This window comes from Lichenostomus cassidix, chromosome 5 (genome assembly GCF_008360975.1).
Source record: "Lichenostomus cassidix isolate B80296 chromosome 5, HeHo_3.0, whole genome shotgun sequence".
In the NCBI taxonomy this organism is placed as follows: Eukaryota; Metazoa; Chordata; class Aves; order Passeriformes; family Meliphagidae; genus Lichenostomus; species Lichenostomus cassidix.
The window spans coordinates 39370477-39393384 of record NC_139486.1 but is presented as its reverse complement, the minus strand read 5'-3'; the positions used below and the strand labels follow the sequence as shown (position 1 = coordinate 39393384).

At 38.7% G+C, this 22908-nt stretch overlaps 1 protein-coding gene across 7 annotated transcripts in view; it reads left to right on the top strand.

Moving 5' to 3' along the window:
• Nucleotides 1–22908, top strand: part of CELF1 (CUGBP Elav-like family member 1) — a 61635-nt gene that overhangs the window by 3343 nt on the left and 35384 nt on the right. For 2 of the 7 annotated variants that reach the window (XM_085062570.1, XM_085062571.1), the window contains exons 2-3: nt 8143–8230; nt 13154–13194. The gene's annotated coding sequence lies outside the window, so the exon portion shown is untranslated. Of the gene's footprint in view, nt 1–6228; nt 6750–8142; nt 8231–13153; nt 13195–22018; nt 22141–22908 lie in introns of those variants that run through there. The other 5 variants (XM_085062568.1, XM_085062575.1, XM_085062573.1 and 2 more) reach the window with 4 other exon arrangements.

Below are 22908 nucleotides of genomic sequence, written 5' to 3'. Positions count from 1 at the left end.
GAGTGGTGATCCTGTTACAAGATTTCTTCAGGCAAGAGAGATTATCTTGATTGGAAAAAGTAACCAGTAGTTTTGTTGCCCTTCCTCCAGTCATCAGAAATACTCGTGTTATACAAATAAATATAAGAATGTAAGATACCACATTTTCTGCTATTGCTGTCTATACGTGTTTTAGAAGGGTGCCAAGACACTTTGTGCTTGGGACATAACAGTGAAAAGAGAGAGCTTTAGCACTAACATTTCAAGAGGAGATTTTCCAAACATCAACTGAACATCATCTTGTTTGTGCCTGATGTGAGACTGGAGCACATAGAACTAAAATACATGTTGGGTCCAAGCTGCAGTGCCACTTAATCTGTAAGTGCTTTGCTGTAGGGAGGAGTAGCTCACGAGTCTGAGCTGTGATGGACAGAGCAGGTTTATTTGTGTGACAGCAATATAGTGCAGCACAGTCATCCTCCCAGGGAAACGAAGTCATCTTTGACATCTTGAGTAGCTTTGAACGTCCAACTCTCTTAACTCTGTGCTAAAGAAAGTGCGTCATTGCTAGCTGCATTCAGGATGAACAGTGAGCAACTAGATAGCTGAACAAAAGTCTCCAGTAATTTCCAACTCTTAGTGAAGAATTTCAGTTTAGATGATGCAGTTTATGGCACAGGTAAATGTCAGTGAAAGCCTTATGCCAGAAGAGGAATCCTTGTCCATAAGCAATCTTGTCTGTCCCATGTATGCCTGTTACCCGTATATCTTCAGTATACTCAGTATATCATGGTCTGGGGTTGGGTTTTTTGGGTTTTTTTGGGGGGTTTTTTGTTTTGTGTTTGGCTTACTGGCTCCTCTGTTAGAGGCAGAATGTTAGTGGCAAACTGACAAACTGCAAGTTTTGATAACGAGTCCACTGATTTAGAGTAGATTTGCAATTAATCTGATGGCTTGGCTTGCAGTGGTGAAGTCCCAGGTAGATTTAAGATTATGTAAACTGGGTTTAAAACTGTACTGCTCTGAGATTTTTACATTGGTTTGACAGAATTACTTGTGATAGTGCGTGGAATAACTAGCTTGATTATTGATGAAATGCATGCAGATGAGCAGACACTTTGGGTTCTTTGTCCTTTTCAGCAGCACACCTCAAGGAGATCTTGGATGAGCATGTGGATAAGAGGATGGGTGGTTTTTGAGTATGTGGTGTCATGCTGGTGTATCTACCAGGCTCTCCTTTGCAGAACATTTCTTTCAATGCTCTGTATTCTCTTAGAACTGAATGCTTTCCCAATTCATATAAGAACCCAGGTCTTACATTGTTTTTACTTTAAATTAATTTGAGTTTTTCAGGACCTTAGCTTCTTTTTTTCACTACCATCAAAACTGTTCTTTTGGGTAGTTTTCACTTCTATCTGCAGGCTGTTTTGTACTGCACCTTTCACAAAAACAAAGTAGTTGTTATCCATTAGATTTCACTATTTGACATGTCAAAGTCAAACTGTTGTTCTTCAAACATCTTATCACTTAAAATTCAGGCTTTCACTGAACCCATGCATATTCTCTGCTATTTTTGTCCCAAAATATGCAGTTCAAAAGATATTCCAACATAGGCATGCAATCCACAAATCTTCTAGACTCTGTTCAAAAAGGAATATTCATGTCTGCTTTTTCCAAAGCAGAGGAGTTTGTAATTCAGATCAAGCATTTAGCAGACACAGTCCGAGTCTACGTACAGAAATGATAGCATCTTTCTTGATATATGTAGAGATTTGCAGGATGGACACCAGGCATCTTATTATCTCTGCAAAATCTTACAAGATAGAGCTTTGATAAATGTTTCTTCACAAGACAATGCAATATTGGTCTTTCGAGAAGAGCATGTATTTTGCATGTCACATCTAGCTTTTGCCTTTTATGTAGGCACAATACAATGTAAAAGCAATTCTTCTCTTATTTATAGTTTTATGTTCCAAAGCAGACTACAGTCTTAAAATATCTTTGCCAACTCACCTGTATTTCCTTGTTATTTGTCTTCCAAAATTTTCTATTCTCCATCAAAAATTCTGAATTAAAAAATACCTCGATGGCAGGTCAACTTAGTGAAGAATTTTATTTCTTCTGAGGTTTTTTTTTTCTTGCATGTGATTGTTCAATGACAGTACAATGTGTAGCACAATAGAGCGCAATGAGTTAAACAGTAAAAATTCCTTGCATAGTCCTAAGTGGCATTAGAAGTGATACATATAAAAGTACCAATATGCAAAGTCTTATTTGAGAGGGAAAAAAAAGGGTTGTATATGTACTTCTCTAAAGCAGTTTTGACTGCTCAGAAATCGGTGATTATATGCACTGGAGACTTAGGAAAAGTTAAGTGAGAGTATTCTGATATTTATGGAGTAAAACCACCCATATTACTCTTTAGGTTATTCAGTGCCAGAATTTGATCACTATCAGAGACTGGCTGTAGGTGGTACTGTCTGTATTTCACAGTGTGGAAACTGTTATGACACTAATTGTCTGATGCTGAATTTGCTTCGGAATTTCTTTGGGTTTAAAATTATTTTTTCATTTAATTCAAGACTAAGTTTAATAGGCATTTCTTGGGTAGCAGGACTAGAACACTTATTCTTGATCCTCTTTTGTGAGGAAAACAATTTAGGCTAGGCTTAGGTGTAGAGCTAATTCTGAGTATGCTGGTATCTTCCTGAATTTGCAGGGAGCCTAAACCATTATCTCAGTAATGAGAAATTTGAAAAAAATCAAGATTTTTTGTTTAAATGCCAGCACTTTTGTATCTATTTGCACATGAGATTAACAGAACTGCCTAACTAGTGTTCTTCTCTGAGTTCTGAATTGGCTACTTCACTCCTGATATAGCTGGAAGTTGCAGATTCCACTTACTTGCATGAGAGAACTTTTCTGGTAACTCCTGTAAGGTAGTTTTGTATCACCACATGGGATATACCAAGTAGAAGAAATAGGCAGCAGCGTGCAGTAATAAATCTCTCATGAAAAATTATGCTTTTTAATATAAATGAAGCTGCTTTTGAGTTTGCAAACTCTTGTAATTGTGTACTAAAAAAAATCATAGACTGTGCCACTTCTTTAAAATTTTTTTCTATGAGTACCTAGGAATTTTGGTCTTCAGTTACACTTACTCTGCTCTTTCCATGCCAGAATGTGAAAGGGGTGAGGTAGGTAGGGACAGAAGAGGATGCTGCATAGAAGTGCGTTTCTTATGCTTTTAAGGAGAATGCATAGGATAAGGTTTAGTTTGTGTTTAAACACTGGGAAAAAGGACTACAGGGAAAGCAGACATGATATGGCAGGTCACCATAGTAATTAGTATCAACCAATGAGAAAGGTCATGCTTCCTGGTTTAGGACAATACTTTAAAAGGGAGAAGGGTTTAAAAAGATTGCTGTAATTCAATTTGGGCTGGAGAGGGGAGAAGGTCAAACCAAGAACTTAATATGTGAATGTGTGTGTCCAAAGGCAACAAGGAAGACTTCACTAGTTTGGTAGTTATTGAAATGCTGGTGAAGGTGGGGATTCCCTGGGAGGAAGATTTTTGTCTTATTTCTGAGTTGCTGCCCAGATTCTGTTGGTGAACAAAGTTAGGCGTTTGTGCATTATTAAGGTGGGCTCAAGCAAAATGGACTTCGGACTCATTTCGAAACAGTTACTCCTTTAGGTCTGTACACTTCTTTTCTTTCCTTGCACAGTGTGACACTGAATGAGGGTGTGTGTGTAAAGGAACTTGTCTTAGCAATGGGCTCTTTCAGAGACCATCTATGGGTAAAGCAGTTCGGCTGGTTCAGCTCCTTGCTCCTCCCTCTCACGGAGCTGAGCAGAATCTCTTCTGCTGAAGGGGTTGTTCACTTTCTGCTTTCTATATTTGTCCAGCAGAGCACACTGGCTCACCAGCCCAGTGTGGGCATTTGCTGAGCAGAATTGAAAGCCAGGGTTTACAGTCTCTGTTACGTCCATCTGTCTGTCTGTCTCTGCATCTCTGGGGACGAGTGGCGTTCCAAGTGAAAGGTGATCCGTTTGTGGATGTTGTCTTTTGATGAACTGCATTTTACAAAAAATTTGAGAGTCTAGGGACCCAGAATGGAGGAGGGAAGGCAGTTGTCTTGCAGGGACAGTATGTAGTGGGTGGCAGTGGCATCAGAAAGACAAATTTAACCTCCAAAAGAGCTGCTGTCTTCTGGGATGAGGATTTTAACCTCCCTTCCTGCTTTGGGGAGTGATTAGCCAAGGCCTGTATCTTTCCATAAAAGGTCTGTTGTCACTGTCTGCCTTGAAGATTAACGAAAGCTAGATCCTGTCCTGGAAGATCTGAGTACTGTCTTTGCTTGTTATGGGCAATGGGGATTAATGAGGAGCTAGACCCTGGCCTGCCTAGTTTGGAATAGGAGTTGATGTTGAGGGATGGGGCTTGTGGGAAATACCTTGTTAGGAAGAGCTGGAAACTTGTGGCTAAGACTTCCCTGACTGTGTGCTTGCATACACTTTGTATTAAGGCCTGGCACACACTGGGATGGCTCTTCACAATTGCTTTTTTTAAGTAGTAAATCAAATGAACAAATAGTGCAGAAGCTCTGTTAGCTGCTACACTGTAGTAAACTGTTGATATGATCTTCTTTGAGTAGCAGAAAGGTGCTTAAAATAGTGGCAGCAATTGAATCCACATTAACAGAGGCAATAATTTTTTGAGAGGGAGAAAGAGGGCAATTGTTTATAAGGTACTTTTTCTGAATTTTAGGAAATACTGTTGACTTTACAATTCTGATGCCTTTTGAATATCTATGCAAATAGACATCAGCCTTTTGTTTCTGGAATTTGAGAGAGGAAAACATTGTTTCAGTTGTGAAATCGATTTTAGCAAGATTCTGCCTTTTTTCTTGAGGACCATGTTCCGTAAACGCAGTCTGAATTATTTTTCGTTCCTACCACTGCAGTGTCTTCAGTGTATTTCCTCCTGAGAAATCTGTGTGTCTCTTGAATTTGTAAGAAGGAAATTTTGAAGGCGAATTGGTGGATCTCAGCTGCCTGGCAATGTCTGGGTTGTACTGATGTCTGCAGGCAGGGACCTGTGATTGATGTGTAACAGAGGGTCGGTCATCTTGAACTGATTGAACTCAAGCAACTTAGCTGTGTGGCTGTTTTCTGATCATTCGTTGTTCAGTGGGGACACACTGCAGTAATTTTTTCTATCTTCAAGTGGAAAACCTGTGGAATTTGTAGTAAATATACAGCTTGTGCAATGTTAAGCTTGTTACCTGAAGTATCTTGGTATTTTGTCAAATTCTGGCATCCTCTGCTAGAATTAGGTCCTCTGCATGTCTTTTTTCCCACTTTTCCACTTGTTGACTCCCAAGTTGTCAACCTTTCATTTATGTGAGTTCCCAGTTAAAAGCAATTCTTGGTACTGTTTGAGGCCAGTGATTGGAGTTTTATGATTCCTTGGCTTTCAGGTATTTTCTTGTAGCATACTTACCTTTTCCTTGTAGTCTTGGAGCAGAAATGTGATTAAACAGTTTCAAAGGCCTCTTGGAAGTACACTGCTGCATGTTTAAAAAATACTGTGTGTCTGTTCTGTGAAAGATGCCATGATAAATGGATAGAAGCCTGAATGAATATATGTGCACCAAGGGCATTTGAGTAGATGAAAGATAGGCTGTAGAATGGCACTGGGGAATTTAAATCAGACCATTTTGTTAGGCTCTTCTTAAAGGCAATATATAAGAAAGTGACATTGTTCAGAGCTAAACCAAGCTGTCAAGACAGGAAATCTTGTTTGCCATGTATACTTCTGTGTTTAAGGGAGAATACCCAATAATCCGCTCTAGATTGACTGTGTTATCCTGTTTGCAGAAAAGGTTTAATCAGGGTTGGAGACAAATGAAAAATTATCTTGTGTGTGGTGTTGTTTGAAGGTACTGAAATTCCACAGGAAGGTATAATCATTCATTTTCTTCTTGCCCTAGTGCTTTTTTTTTTTTACAAAAATAATCCTTTTTTTTTTAATATCATAATTGAATAATAAAGTTAGGTTAAGGGAAGACGTTTGGTAAGATTACAGGAATTTGGAATTAAGTCCAGTGTGCATTTCAAGTTAATGAAAGTTATAACTGCTATTGTGAAGTAATTACAAGTATTAAACTCCAGGAAGAATAGATGAAAGTTGGGAAATATATACATGTGATTTTAAAAAGTTAAATCATATTGTTTAATCAAGAATATAGAGTGGTATGTCTTTAGTATCTGAGGCAGTCCACTCATAAAGAGTTGGGGCAGTGAAGATGATTATATGGAAGAATATGTATATAGTTCTTACAAGCATAGTGTTTTATTAACAGAAGTGTGGAAGCCTTTTTTATCACTTGAGGCCTTTAAAAAAGGAGAATTAGTAGAGATTTAATTGTGTGAAATTCAGCACCTAAATCTGATGATCTGGTTTCATGAGTAATTTAAATGAGCATCTGCCAGTATTGCTCTGAAAGAGGCCTGTGCCATTTTTCACGTGTTTTTCCTTTCCTTTGTGCTACCAAGAATGTCTGTGTGGTTGTGCAGTGATTTGAATCTAGGAGCATGTGTGGGTTAAAATCATTATTTTTCCTGTTGTTGGTAGACAGGATCACACCTAGACCATTTCCTTTCGTAGGCTTGTTATACAGAGGTGCGGATGGACAGCTGGTGAGGAAAGAGTTGTGCACTATTCTTTTGGCAAGAGTACCAGCTTCAATGGATCTATAGTACGAGTATGTTGATCTAGTCCTTTGTATTTCTTCCCCCTTTCTGTGGAATGTTTATGGAGAGCTCTTATTTACGGTCTTCTCAGTAGTATAACCTGAAAATATTAAGTTAGAATTGCTTGAATGTGTTGCCTGCTGTGGCACATACAATTTCGTTCTAGACAGGGAAGTCCTAAATGTTGTCATAACATACTTCTTTATGAATGCAGTAGTTGATACACACTGTGTTTGATGCTGTTGTTCATTTGGGAAGAAATTGGTGAGCTTTTCTGATATGAGGACAGAGAGAAAATAATGTGCCACATAGACTGTCACGTGTAAGGTTTTGGAAGTATAAGGTGCCTCCAGAATCTAGGCACAAAGTATAGAGAATCCAGAAAGATATTTATTTAATGTCTATTTTGCATACTCATGCAGCCAAAGCTCTATTTATAGCACTTGTTTTTGCCATAAAGTTTCTGGAGTCTCTTCCTGCTAGCACTGAAAACGAGCTGATGTCATACCATGCCTTCCAGGAAAAGTGTATGGAAAAGAATTGATGGATAAGTGTGTAAGTGAAGAACATCTGAAAATAGGTGCATAAGACTTCAGTCAAGTACTGACCATCTAGTTCTTGACGAAGTACATTGTCACCCTTGATCTTTCTCCCCCCATCCAACTGAAGTCTTAAGATCAGGTTGTGGATCCAGCCTTGTACAGCAGGGAGAGTTTCTGAGGCCTTGGGAAGAGAAAAGAGCAAGCAGAGCTGTGCTGGCACAGGAATCAGTGAGCATCAGCCACTGGTGATGAGCAACCTGGAGAGGGTGTGTCAGGGTCACTAAATGGACCATGAGGGTAGTTTGTGGAGTAAAAGGCTGCTGATACAAGTAGGAAAGGCATTCTATTAGTTGTATTCAGATGTTCCTAACTAGGAATGAGAGCTGCTTCAGACAGAGTTCAGCTGAAGTGTGGCATTACATTTGTAATTGGTAGTCTGATAAAAACGATGCTTCATGGTTCTGCATGTGTTCATGTATTCCTGCATTTCAGTAGATTGTAAATTAATGCAGTTTTGTGTTTTTTAACAAAAGTGGGACATTCCAAAGTTGATATTCTCACAGCAATGCCAGCATTTGCCTCTGATGGAGAAAAAGAAATAGTATGAAATACTTTTTAAAGCTTCAGCTCTACACACCCAATGCTAAATCTCTTCAAGTGTTAATGAAAATTATTTGCTGTTGAAAGTGTTTTGAATCAGTATTCCTTGGTTATAATAGAGCAGTAATTCCAGTTCTTTGCAGATATAAATTAGTGTAATTTGAGACTTGTATCCATTTACTTCTGCAAAGGATTTACCATGAATCTAATACAAAACTAAGGATAAAAATAATTGAGCATATTTTTACTCTTTGGTTTGCAGGCGTGGCAATGGCCGATTCTGCACGGTAGAGTTCATGGCAAGTATTTGTCTATTTATAAGCCAAGCAAGACACACATAGAAGCTTAAGGTAAATCAGTCTTTCTTAGCTGTGCTTCTTTGAAATAAGTTTGTATACTTCAACATTTTGCAAATATGGAATTTCAGACCTACTCAGAATTTTGTATACAGTTCAGTTCTGATCTTTCAAAACTGGGACACTGCAAAATTATTTTCCTACTGAAGCTGGCAGTAGATTCTGGAAACAGCCATGTACACTGTGTCGTCCTTCAGCATTTTAGGTGTGGTAATACAGAATAGTGATTGCATTTGAGGATCTTTGTGGGGAGACCTGCAATACATCTTTATTCTCTGTTTGCTTTTGGATCTATTCCCTTTTGTACAATCAGAAAAAAAGTGTGTAAGTATCTTGAATTTTTAACACATAGTTATGCAGACTCTGTCTGTCTAAACATTGCACAGGGATGGTTTCCCCACTGAGATTTTTTATCTTGCCTTTAAGTGATAGGTAAGTTGAAAGTGTTAGCATTTGAATCTTGTGGCTGAGATGGATGAGGTTGTTAAAGTTCAGTTGCTTCTAGAAGTGGGCTTAGTGGTTAAAGTGAGAATATTGTTTGTGTTCCCTAAAACTCAATCTTTTACCCAAAAGAAGACCAAAGTCTGCTGTATATGATAGGTCTTCCTGTGGCATGTACAGTATCCATAAAGCAAAACATGAATGCATGTTTTCTGAATATTTTGAGCCTTCATTCAAAAAGTAAATGAAGTGCTGCTTTTGTTTGTACCTTCTGTATTTGCAACTTCTGTATTTGAGAGTGTCTTAATACCATAATCTGGAGAGAAACAGCAAGATAAAATCTTTTGTTGGTGAGATTCTTTGGGTTTTATTAACTGGCAGATACTTAGTGGAAATTTTTTTTGTGAAATTGTTTACTAGGATTTCAGCTGAGATGCAACTGTAACAATGTGATGATACTCCTGACCCTGCTTGAATACATTCTGTCACTAGTTTTCAAAATAATTTTTCACAAGGAAGATATTATTTCTTTGTACATATTTGTCCATATTATAAAATGGATACTCTTAGGACCAAAAAGTGACTATTCAGCTCCATAGCTAATAATAGCAGTGATATCTTCTAAGCCCCAGTCCAGTGTTTTCAACAGTAGATCATAGGATTGGTTTGCATTCTAAAAATGTGTCTTTTGACACTTTAATTATGGATTGTAAGACTTAATGATCAATCTTGGGGGTGTTTCGGCTGTAATTGCTGACTGGACGTGGAACAGACGTTGCAAATACATTGGTCAACATCGCAAATCTTAGGTATTTTATGACATCCTGCTTAGAGTAATTCAAAGCATGGCATTTTAAATGCTTTCTTCTCTTTTCATCCTAATCTGCAGTGGTCCCAAAATGTGTACCTCTTCTATTCATTCTGGTCTTCCTATTATATCTTAACTTGAAAAAACTTACATCCTTGTTGTAGAACATACTGTCATAAGTAATTCAGCTGGTCTACTTACTAACTGTATGGATTGTCTGCTACCCAGTATACCCTTTAGTATTTGTGCTGGCAGCACTGAGAAAAACAGTATTCAACAGCTCTGTCTGCCAAAGTAAATTAAGCAGGCACAGTGACTGAGCTGTGGCCTTGCATTGAACAAGTAGTTTCTGCTGCTGAGAGGTTTGGCTGGTGTAAAGGTTGCAGTAGAAGGGCACTTCTCAGATAAGAAAGTATGGCTCCTTCTCTGGTAAGGTTTTTATACTATAGGAGTTTCCCCTTGCTATCTCTGTTGTCTTGTTGCCTAATTAGTAATGGTTGCTACAAAGTGACACTTTCTGTGGGTTGTGGGCTGAGCTGTGTAGTAATTGAAACTTCCTCTGGTTTGTGTAGGCCTCTCTGTTCCTAATCTGTGTAGTGCACTTGCTCTGTCACTCTTTAGTGTATCATTATCTCCCTGCTGTACTTCCTCCAAAGAAGTAGTTCTTCCTATATTTTCAAATTTTTGTTATTGATCACATGTGTTCTTAAAAGTACGTAAATCTGCAGTGAGTCCAGACTGAATGCTGATTTATGTGAGAGACTGTTGACGCCAGGATGTATCTGAGGTTGAGCTATGTGGTCTGTTTGATCTGTTTGCCTCTTTAATCGCCAGTGGTAACCTTGACATCCCATAAACATTAGTTCCTGGAAAGGGTAATGAGAAATCACAACTAACTGGTCTAGACAAGTGCTGATTGTAACAGTAATTTCATTGATCAGAATCCATTAAATGATCTGGTATTCTCTTAAATGGTTCTGGGTGTTGGTGAGACTGAAGTTAGTTACCACTTAGTATAAAAGCAGTATCCCTAGATTTACTGGGCTCATATCCATTGCCTAGTACTTAGTGGCTACAGCCAGTTGTTTTTATTACCAGCTGCAGTTCTGTTTATATTATATTGCGTATCAAAATTTGCAGCTGTTCTTCAGTGAGAGTATATTTTGACACCTTTAGATCTGGCAGGGCCATTAAACCTAAGTGTTAAATCTTAATTTTTCTACATGGAGTACTCAGGTGGTGTCAGTAGTTCCTCCCAACTTTGTGCAGTAGTTGAAAGTGACAGCTGTACTCACATGCAGCACTTTAGTCAGGGGACAATTTCAGGAAGAAATATTTTTAAAAGCTGTGATGAGAGATCTGAATTCACCCCTGTTAATTGTTTTGCTGACCCCACTAAGAACATACACTGATGCAACTATGAAAACAGTTGGCTATCAGCATCAAATGCAGGGCTGGGGAGAACCTAGTTTCCACAAGAGCTTAGTGCCCCATCAGTTAATTACAGAAGTGACTATGCTGTACACATTGCCAGCAGCATCCAGCTGTATGGATGTATATATCTTGCTCTGAGGGATCCAAGACCCAGTTTTTTCTAAGAACCACGGTTGTCAGATTCTTTGGCCTTTGGGCCAAGTTTGTCTGATGTATAAACTGGGATAAATTATTCAGTGTATTTATATTCTGCATGCAATTAAATAAACCATACTAAACCAATTTATGATTTAAGAGCACTCTCCCAGGCTTTCTACAGGTGGTTGTCAGATTTGCTGCTTGGTTTTTGAAGTTTTTATTGTCTTGGATTTTGCCTTTGATTCGGTGAAGTGTATTATTTTTTCCCAGAGGTACCCAAGAGTTCTGTGTTCCTCTGGCTATGTTAGCTGCACTTATGGTTTCTTTGAAGTTTTTAAATTAATTCAGTAGTGTTACATAGTTACATGTGCGAAGGGAAGATTTTCTTTTTAACGTAAAAAAGTTGTTTATATAGATATTCTTCAGCGTTAACAAGATCAAGTAGCTGTGTATTTCATTTTTTTTTCTGGAAGCTGATTATCAAAGGAGTATTACTTAGCGCATATGACAAGTTCCATAGGGCTTAAATATCCAGCAAAGATTTGCCTTAAAAGAAAGAAAGCAAAACATTTATGTTACATGTTTTTTGAAGACATTAGAAGTTAGGCATGAAGAAGGTCTGTTAGCAGGAATATGAGACCATTTTTTGGCCATAAACAAATATTTTGTAATTAGACTTCAAAAAAGCAAAGGAGTCTGGGTGAGGTGGAAGGAAGTGTCTTAAGGTAACGATCGCCTCAATCGTTATGAAGCTCGTTGGAGCTTCATAATCCAGAATGTTGTTGTGAAAAAACAAAAATAAATATGTAAAGTGTTCCCTGAACAATAATCAGTTTTCAGTAATATTCTAGAAAAGAAAAATCCATTATTTTGAAAATGGACATTTCAGATAACTAAGTTATGCATGTCAGGATTCGTGGATGGATGTTTGTTTTCAACAAATATTATAAGAAAAATTAACTTTGTTCTTCTGTTTAGGATTCTTTGTTCCTTTCGAGGCTTTAGTACTTTATTAAGTAAACTGAACAAATAGGAAGAATTCAGAAGAATTGAAAATTCTCAAGAGATTTCCCTTCGAAAAAAGGAGCATGAGTACATATGATAAATAACCATGTATATTACAAGGCAAGTTAGAAGAGGATGTGGCTCACTTATTCTCACTTACTAAAAAGAATACAGAACAAAGGTTAAGTAGAGGCCTGCAAAGCAGTCAAAATGTGGGAGCTCAGATAGCCTCATATAATTCTTCTTGCAGATGGGTGCAGTTTTTAGGTTGGTAACTATAGATAAGTAAATGGGTTTGGATTTTCTGTAAAATACTGTTAGACTGACATGAGTGTAGTTCTGCAAAATAACCAAGGAGGAGGCAGAGAAGAAATTATTTGGGGAGAAAAAAGAAAAAATACAAGAAACCCCATGAATAAAAAAATCCCAAGTTTGTATTTAAATACGTGTTAGCTTGTGTAAAGAGTCAGTTACTGAGTTTACAAAAAGAGAACTGTGAATCATGAAGTAGCATCCCCTATTTATGAGGTGCTAGTACAGAAAATCTCTATGGTTCCTGGTTGATAATTTGCTTAAGATGTAGAAATAACATTTTTTCCTTGTGTTGTTAGTTCTGTTTCCTAATTCAGTGCTTTTTCATACATTGCCATTTATGCAATTGTACATTGGAGTTCCCATCTGCAGGTTTGTGGTCATCTGTTAGTGCTGCATCTGTCAGAATAATTTCATATAGGAGTTTAGGATTGTGGGTACTGCTGTTGGTAGCTGCTTCTGTTGTGACAGCCAAAAAGCCAGACAGGTGGCATAAGTGAACTGAACATTGCTAGGAAGCTCTAAGACTTCTTTTTGCAGCCACGTTGTGTTTGCAGTCCATTTTTGTGCACCTTTTCATTTACTCTGTATGTTTGAAATACGCAACTTCAGTTTTGAGTCTAATGAGGGTTGTTACCACCTCATGATTACTTTTGTTATTAGAAATATTCTTCACTTTCACAGTCCACAGTGCTTTACCAGATGGAGTTCACGTAATGATTGTTTCTATCTGATGTTAACTCTGGAGTCCTCAGTATCTGTTTTTCCTTCTCTTCTAGAGTGAAGACTGGAACGGCTGGAGGGAGGTGCATAGCTGCAGGTATGAACCAACCACAGTTTGTATCCCTCAGCTGCGTTTCGGAGCTTCCTTTCAAAGGTTTAGAGAGAAGTTGTTTTTACATTCAGTGATGAAAGCAGCCATTTTCCACTGCAGTGAGCAGTGCTCCCTGAACCTTAAACTCTGCAGTTTCCTGCCTTTGTACTGCCAAAGGGGGTTGGGAGTGTTAACAGTTCAGGACTATGAGGACTGAGTCAATAGACGTCTTTAACTCCAACTGTAATTTAATAATTTTAGAAACCTGACAAAGTTTGTTTGTGAAATAGAAATGCATGTCTTCATAATAATTTCTTGACCAGAAAAAATCTGCAGTATTCTGTAGTATGTGAAAACCTAAAGGTGAGTATTAGTGGAACAGCTCCTTCTGGGCTGAGACAAATTTGATTATGTGCAGCAGGACGGGAACATAGTCCAGTATGAAAATGCATGGAGTCAACTGTGAGGATCTTTTGATGTAATTTTCTTAGTGCTAGAAGTCCAGTAAGGGTGTAGTTTCATGTGACAGCTGAGACAATTGCCCCTTCCTTTCATACTCAGTTTCCAACTGAGAGTTTAGTGCTGTGTCTTTTGGTTATGTTTGGTTCTCATGGTAGCTTGCATTATAGACAGAGTCAGCTTGACAACCCAGTATAAAGCTCTTCTGTGATCTAGTTATTTCTCTGGTTTAGGAAGTTGGAATGATTTACTCTGTGGTCAGAGGAGTACAAAAGAATGTATCAGACTGTTTGTACTGTGCACCTCAAGAGTTTCAGTTCACTTCTGGGGACAATTGATCTGGAACTGCTGTGTTAAGTAACACTATTAGTACCACCACAATCAAAGTGTGATGATTTTTGCTCTTCCAGTGAATCACGTCTGCTATGGCAGAAATATTTAAGGTGTGCTTTGGTCTGTAGACAGCCAAGGAGAGTAGAGTTTTTATACTGTCTAGAGGAAAGAGTTGTGTTCTACTATGAACAGACATTTGCTGCAGTTTTCATAAATACATTTGGAAGGATTTAGTTATGTCTATATCAGAAAGAAAAACAAATTTGTCTTTGAAGTGCAGGATATCCTGTCTCTCCATATGTTACTCATCAGGGTAGAAAGATCTAAAGTTGGTTTAAGAAATCCAGGAACACCTTCATTTTCAAGTGATTTTTTTTTTAGAGAATTGGTGATTGACCTCTGTATTTGGAAGGACTGGTTTGAGGGCATTTGTCTCCAGGCATTGTGTGGGTTGCAAAACACTAAACTTCTTTTCTAAATGACTGGTGCTCTGTACTTTTCCCTTCCTGCTCCTTTGCTCTCCATCAGGACCATGCAGAAGATTGGAAAGGGAGAATACCGGTCATTATCTTCGTGGCTTTTTTTTCTGAAGAATTTGCATCTTTTGAGACCAGCTAAACTGATTAGGCCTAGTTTGTCAAACTCATGGAGTTCTCCGATTGCAAAACATATGTCCAGAATCAATATATTTGGATCACTCAAATAACCAAATCAGATTATTTTACTAGCAAAATAATCACCAGGTTTCTGGTTGATGAAAATAAGTCACTTTGATTTCGTGCAAGATCCATGGCTTCTCATCTTTAAAGCAAAATGAAGTTGAATTCATCTGCCTAAATGTGAATAATTAAGGTGTCTAAATGAAAGAGCATGAATTCTCTTCTTAAACAACTAATAATGGTATATGAAATTGTTTGTATACATCCCGGTATGAAATGCCTCTTATCATGGTTAACTCTACAGAAAAATTTCAGAATAAAACTGATGGCATTTGGCTTCTGGTCTGGTACAAAGAATAAATTTGAGGTGGAATCAGCTTTGCTTGGAGATAAGGAATCAATTCTACCTCATTATTGACTCTTGTCATATACACATTTACCATACTGAAAGATGTCTGTGTTCAAATAAAATTTCTGCAGATATGAGCCCCTTCCAAAACAGAAGTCTTTGGCATGGAGATAAAAATGGGCATTAAAAGATTATAGATTGTCAGGTGATTGTCATGGCATCTTTAAGTTTGGAGAAGACTCTTAAGGTCACAGAGCCCAACTGTCAACGTCACACTGCCAAGTCTATCACTAAACCTGTCCCTAAGCACCACATCAACACATTTGTCAAGTACCTCTAGGGATGGTGATTTTAACACTTCTCTGGGCAGCTTATTCCAATGCTTAACAGCCCTTTCAGTGAAGAAATTCTTCCTAATTCCTAATTCTTCCTAATAGCCAATCTAAACTTCTGGTGGGATTTGAGGCCATTTTGTTTGATACTGTTATTATGGAGAAAAGACTGATGCCACCTCAATACAACCTCCTTGTACATAGTTATAAAGATAATAAGGTCTCCCCTCAGCCTCCTTTTCTCCAGGCTAAATAACCCCAGCTCATTCAAGTTTTTCCCAAAAGGCTTGTGCTCCAGACCCTTCACCACCTCCGTTGGCCTTCTCTGGATGTGTTCCAGCACCTCAGTGTCCTTCTTGTAGTGAGGGGCCCAAAATTGGACATAGCACTTGAGGTGTGGCCTCACCAGTACTGAGTACAGAGGGACAATAACTGCTCTGGTCCTGCTGGCCACACTATTGCTGATACAGGCCAGGATGCCATTGGCCTTCTTGGCCACCTGGGCACTGCAGGTTCATGTTCAGCTGCTGTCAACCTGCTCCCCTAGGTCCTTTTCCCTGGGCAGCCTTACAGCCTCTCTTTCCCCAGCCTGTAGCATGAGGTTGTTGTGACCCAAGGGCAGGACCTGAAACTGGGCCTTGTTGAGCTGCACACAGTTGGGCCTCAGTCCATCAATCCAGCCTGTCCAGATCCCTCTGCAGAGCCTTCCTATCCTCTGGCAGATCAACACTCCCACTCAGCTTGGTGTTGCCTGCACACTTGCTGAGGATGCAGTTGATCCCGTCATTCAGACCATTAATAAAGACATTAAACAGGACTGGCCCCAATGCAGAGCCCTGGGGATCACCACTGGTGAGCAGCTACCAGCTGGATGTAACTCCAGTCACCACCACTCTCTGGGCCCAGCCATCCAGCTAGATTTTACCCAGCGAAGAATACACCCTTTCACATCTTGGGAAGACACTTTGGGAGGTTGCTGTGGGTAGAAGTGTCAAAGGCTTTTACTGAAGTTGAGATAGACAACATCAAAAACCTTTCCCTCATCCACTGAGCAGGTCACCTTGACATAGGAGATCAGGTTGGTCAAGCAGGACCTGCCTTTGAGAAACCCCAGTGGCTGGGCCTGATCTCCTGGTTGTTCGGTGTGTGTTGTGTGATGGGTACTCAGAGTGATACACTCCATGACCTTCCCCATCCCAGAGATCAGACTGACAGGCCTGTGGCTCCCCAGATACTCTTCTCAACCCTTCATGTAGATGGGTGTAACATTTGCTAACTTCCAGTCAACTGGGACCTCTCTGGTTAAGTAGGACTGCTTCTAAATGATGGAAGGTGACTTGGCAAGCTTTTTCATCAGCTCTCTCAGTACCCATGGGTGGATGCTGCTAGGTCCCATGGACTTACACAAGTCTCTAACCCTTTCTTCCTAGATAATGGGAGTTTCATTCTGTTCTCCACCTCTGTCTCCCATCTTTGGGGGCTGGGTACCCTGAGAACAACTGGATGTGTTACCAAAGACGAAGGCAAAAAAGACATTAAGTACCTCAGCGTTTTCCTCATCCTTTTTCACTGTTTCCCTCTGCATCCAGTAAAAGATGGAGATTCTCCTTAGCCCTCCTTTTGTTGCTAATGCATTTCAAAAAACATTTCTTGTTGTCTTTTATGGCAGTAGCAAAATTAAGTTCTAGCCGGTCTTTGACCCTTCTAATTTTCTCCCTGCATAACCTCGCAACATCCTTGTAGTCCCTCCAAGTTGCCTGCCCCTTCTTCCGAAGATGATACACTCTTTCCTTCCCCTACTGAATTTCAACCAAAACTCTCTGTTCAGCCATCCTGGTTTTCCTCCTCACTGGTTCATCTTTCAGCATGTAGGCCTGCTCCTGAGCCTTTAGGATTTCCTTCTTAAAGCACATCCAGCCTTCCTGCACTCCTTTGCCCCTCAGGACTGCCTTGCAAGGGACTCCATCAAGCAGTCTCCTCATCCAAAGTCTGCCCTCCAGAAGTCCAAGGTGGCAGTTCTGGCATTCCCTCCTTACTTCTCCAAGAATCAAAACCAATCATTTTGTGATCACAATGCCCAAGACAGCTTCCAACATCACCCACCAGTCCTTCCTTGTTGGGAAACAGCAGGTCCAGTGGGATATCTTCTCTCTTGGCTCCCTCACTAGCTGTGTCAGCAAGCTCCATCCACACATTCCAAGAACTTCCCAGACTGCTTCTTCTCTGCTGTGCTGTATTTCCAGCAAACATCTGTTAAGCTGAAGTCCTTCACAAGGACAAAGGCTGGTGATAGTGAGATTTCTCCCAGCTGTGTACATTAGTGTACACACTTCAGTTGGGCTGTCAATCCTGCTGCCTTTTCAGGGAGAAAAGCTCAAATTCCTGCATGAAACTTAGAAGGCATTTTGGCTCTTCTGCTGTAAGAAATTAATTCTTCCTCAATACTTCTAAAGCCATTTATACTTAAGGAAAGTAGATATAAATTTATTTGTTGATAGAATTATTTGTTTGTTTGAAGGAACTGGATGAGAGTAGTATTCTTCATTCTTTCTGGGCTTAGCTCTTCCTGAAGTTGAAACCTACTACAATATCTAATGGCTATTTAGACTTCATTGAAGAGTAAATGTTTAAATCAATGTGGCTGTATTTTCTTAGTTGATTTAGAAAAACTGAGATACATGTATCATATTGATTCTCTTTCGACTCTAGAAGCTTGGAAAGTTAAGATACTTCTTCAGAAATATACTCTCTGGCATTTAGATTGTGGTCTTGAGTAGCTTAAAAGCTAGTGAAATTTTGGTTGCTTAACCAAAATAGGCAGCAGGAGTCCCTGATTTGATTAGGAGACAAAATAACAACTTCCTCAATCAATTGCATTGCTTCTGTACCAGAAGGGATGCTAGAACTTCCCTTGTTGCATCTGTTTTTACCTCGCAGTGTGTGTGGTAGGTTGAATTGTTTGTCTTTTCAGGGATAGCACATTCCATTTTCATCTCCTCTCTCCTCATGGACAGTGCTGGAGCTACCTATGTAGCCTTATGCCAAGGGGAAATGATGCCTTATTGTGTTCTAAGTTGGTGCTTGACATAAAAAGCACTATTACAGCAATTACTATTTGAGCTGCATAGTGTGCTCTTCCAGAGAGCCCCTGTCTAGGCTATGTTTGAACTTTCTTGAGGTAACATGCAACCAAAAGGTTTCATTTGGATAAGAATGACATGAGAGAGTAATAGTGACTTTTTGTAGTATAATATTAACTCATTCTTGTTTGTATCTGCTACTATTCATAGTGACAATTTGAGATTAAAGAACTCCTCAAAGTGGATTATGTGACTGTTTTGATGGTTGCAAAGGACAATGAAACTTGAGACTTGTTGCTTTTAGTCCAAAAGGTCTCTTGGAACTTAGAAGAAGAAAAAAAAATTATATCAAAAATTTTTAAGCAGGTCTAACTGCTATTCTAAGACATTTTGGTAAGGAGAGTGATAATTTGTAGTTTGTTCCTTTGAGTTAAAATGACATCTTACATTTCTTAAGTAAAAAAAAGTAACTCTTGCCAGTTCTTACTTTCAGGTTTTACTTTACTTACTTATAAGGTGTGTTGCTTGCCATAAACACAGCGGCATTTTTGATTCACTGAGGTTCTCCTCTTGCAGATTAATACAACAATCTTTGTACATGGTATTGTCCTGGAATTGTATAGGTGGCTCTGTTGTTCCCCACTGGTCCAGTATGCAACCACGCAGTATTCTCTGCGTAAATGTAGTTGCTTGGCCTGCTGTAATGCTTTATGGCATGTTTGGCTTGAGGACAAGCAGACTGTTGAGAGGTTTCCAAGAACAAGTGGATTTCCAGGTCCTTACTAGAGGAATATCTTCTGGCTCTGTTTCAGTGTCAGAAAACTGTCCTAAAATGTGTAGATGAGTCCTTAAAAATCTGGCAAATCTTGTAGAGATTGCAAAATGTTTTTTCCAGTGTATCTTTTTGACTAAGTACAGAGCTGCAGGTTCATGTAATACAGTAAAGGACAGGAAAATACAGGCATATCTGAAACCAGATTTATAGGTACTGTGCTTGTATTTACAATGTTAAAAAGTTGAAACATATTTAAAGATTTCTGTTCCATAGAATTGCTTGCAAGATTGTTTCTTGCCCAAAAAGATGGCCAGAAGTAATATCTGTAAGCTCAGAGGCAACATATAGGGGAGAGAGGGCAAAGACACTCTTAAGTGGGATCTGTACCTTGTCTTCAGAGCAAGATTGCTTGCAAGCATTATATTCTTCGCCTCTTGTACTAAAGATTTAAGCATTGCAGTGCAAGTATGATTTCTGTATTTCTGTGTGTCTAGGGGTCTGAAATCAGTAAATAAACAAAGAGTGCAAGGGGAAAACTCAAACCTTACTACTGCCCTACATATTCTATCCTGTCTCCTGTCCTTCCACAGGGTAGAAATGTATGTCCTCTTCTGATACTCATTTCCTGCTTTGTCTCCTGTGTCATACAGCTGCCTTCATTTCCTCTTACTATTGTTGTGGCCAAGCCACTTTTCCTACTTTCTCAAGAAGTTTTTGCTGTCTGCAGTGCCAAAGTGTCTACAGGTCTTTCCGACCTCTCTTAGGTACTTAAGGTTTGCGTACTTTGTTGTCTCTTGCATAGTGCAAGCATTGTTAGGTTCTACCACTGTGATCATAAAAACTCAAAATGCTTCAAAATCTCAAACTACTGGAATGTTTGCATGTGTTAAAAAAAATGTACTGTTAGACTGAAATTTTCTTTTACATACCTTCCTGTAGGGCTTAAGCAGTATCTGAAACAGACATTTCACATCTGTTTACAAAAAAAACGCAAACAAAACAAACCACAACATAGAGGTAGGGATAAAGAGCTTTCTTTTTTTTTTAATTGTTTCTGTTATTGTTGTCTTTAATATACTAGAACGAGGGGAAGAAACCTATCAATGTCTGCTTTAAAAGCAATTGTCCTGGGATACATCAATGCTTTTTCCTATTATCAATTATTAATTGTAAAATATCTTGCAAAGAGGGTTAAGCATTTGATGTTTACTCCTTGTCTGTGATTAGCCAAAATTAATTTTTCTAGGCAACCTGCATTAAGGGTTGCTGTTATCTGTTCTAAGGGTACAGGTTCTCTAAGGGTTTGTCATGAATTATTTGCTGCAAATTCCAAGTTTTCCTGTGTCATGTGCTTTAAATTCACAACTATGATTTTTGTCTCTATCTGCATTCCCTCTGTCTGAAGATGACAAAGAAAAATGCAAAATAAAGAAACGAAATTTATCAGGGAAAACCAGAAGTGTGACATTAAGTTCAGATCATTATTCTGAAGGTCACAATCAAGAACTTTAATTACAAAATTAAAGCTAGCAAAAGAAAATATCTTACAGCGTAAGGGAAAGAAAACAACACAGCTACCTCTTCTTATATTTGCATGAAAATTAATGTAAGTGTGTAATATATTATTGGGGAACAGATATAAGAAGGAGATAATAAAACATAAAAGAGAAGATGAAATTTCTAGGAAACTGTCTTAATTTGAAGAATCAGCTTGCATATTTCCCACTGACAATAGGGTAATGAGAAATTTTTGGTCAGAGATGGGTGGTTTAGGCCACTGTCAGGAGGTGGTCTCATGGTCAGTCTATTTAATTTTTCTCTCTTTGGTAATGCCTGTGCAAACCTTTGTAGCATCATCACTGAAGCAGCAGACACAGCTGCAGTGGGTCAAGCACTGGGTTAGCAACCTCATGCTGCTGTTAGCTGACAGCTGTGCACTATGTAAAGCTCAGGGTAGCATCATGCAGCTGTTGTGCCCTGGAGAAGCAGATCATTGTCTGCAGAGCTGTGGGTTGTTCACATCTCTGTCCCCCAGATAAGCATCACTGCCTCCTGGTTTCTCTATGTGACATCTGGAAATTGAAGAGCTAAAGGAAGTTGCTTGGATTTTTACATTGAGTTGGTACAAAGCTGGAAACAGAGCCTTCTCTTTTACCACAGCTTTCAGTCCCTTGATTTCTTTCTGAAATATCATTTTCAAGCAATAGGTCTTTCCTGACCAGCTTAGTTCAGACCCTTTTTCCAAAAGACTTACACAGGTATAGGACTTTGTGTACTACTTTGCCACCTCATAGCTGTGATATCAGTGGACACAGAGAAGCAGTAACTTTTGTGGGTTTAATTCAAACATTGTCTTCCATATCAATTTTCACATGAAGATTTTGTGCTGCATATGTTGATTTAGAAAGGTAAAAAGTTGTGGTTAGGGACATTGAGAACTGCCAGACTCATATTGTGGGTTTTTATTTCCTTCTGATAATGCCTAGTACTATGTGCATTAGACAAATGGGTCTGAAATCTTTATTGATTAGGCTGTGTTTATAGATGATGTTACTTAGTTGTTCCTTCCTAATGTTAACTAGAAGATGGTAGCTCTTATATGCAGTATTTTGAGGCAGATAGCCAATGGGTTATCTGTTAAAAAAAAAAAAGTTGTGACTTTTATATATGTGCAGTAAATAAAAGTGGGAAAAAATAACCCTGCGAGCATCCAGTTGTGTCAAGCTTTGACAGGATTACAAAAGCCACCACCACTAGTTATCTATGAATTTAGTAAGAAGTGTTCCCTCTTAACAGTTTGGATTTGCCTTTGCCAGACTCCTGTTTTACTCCTGTGAACATAGGAAACTGCAACTGCTTTGTGAATTGAGGGGCAATGGATTCTGTGTGAAGTGAATGTTGCATAGCAAGAAGAACAGATAAGCATAGGTATTTGAGGAGACCCATAAACAATTTGAAAGAAAAGGTATCAGCATGTGTTTCTTGCCTATCTTTTTATAAGCTTCATTACTTAGAATTAATTAGAATAACCGATTTGTTCATTTCGGTGCAAAGTTTCTTCTCCTTTTTCAAGAAAAATAATTCCCTAACTTTTCAAAATAAATTTTGTATAATTTACTTCTATCATTTGTCTTTAGTATCAAAAAAATAAAAGATACATTTAGCTGCTGTTTCCTTTTTCTAAAGAATACTTATGCAGAGAAAGCATCATCCTGTAGCCAGAAGGCTGGGTGACTTGCTGTCTCATCTCCTGGCAGAGAGCTGAGAGTCCTGGGGATTCTTCAGTCAGATGCAAGTTCATAATTCATTCCCTTTGAGCTTTCACAGAATTAATTGAAGTAGAAGCTATAGGACTATTCACAAGCCAGAGAAGTAGATCAAGAATGTATTGATGTACCTCAAAATTTTTCCTCCAGAAATATTTTGAGGAAGGGGAGCAGGGAAAAAAGCTTTATAGTAAGATCTATTTTTAGAACTTAATTTACTTACCTAATATGTAAAAATTCATTTGCATCTAGACCTGATTTATTTGCTCTCAGATAAATGCGTAAGAGGGAGCACCACCAAACTTTTGTATTTCCTAGGTAAAGGCAATTGCCTTCCCCACCTATCCAGTTTCTCCACCTGGGAACTTCTACAAAAGTTCATATAAATAAAAATGTTTTTCAGTTAATTTAATCTGAACTGTAGGCAGTGCAAAAACTTCATGTATTTTGATGCTAAATTCAATATT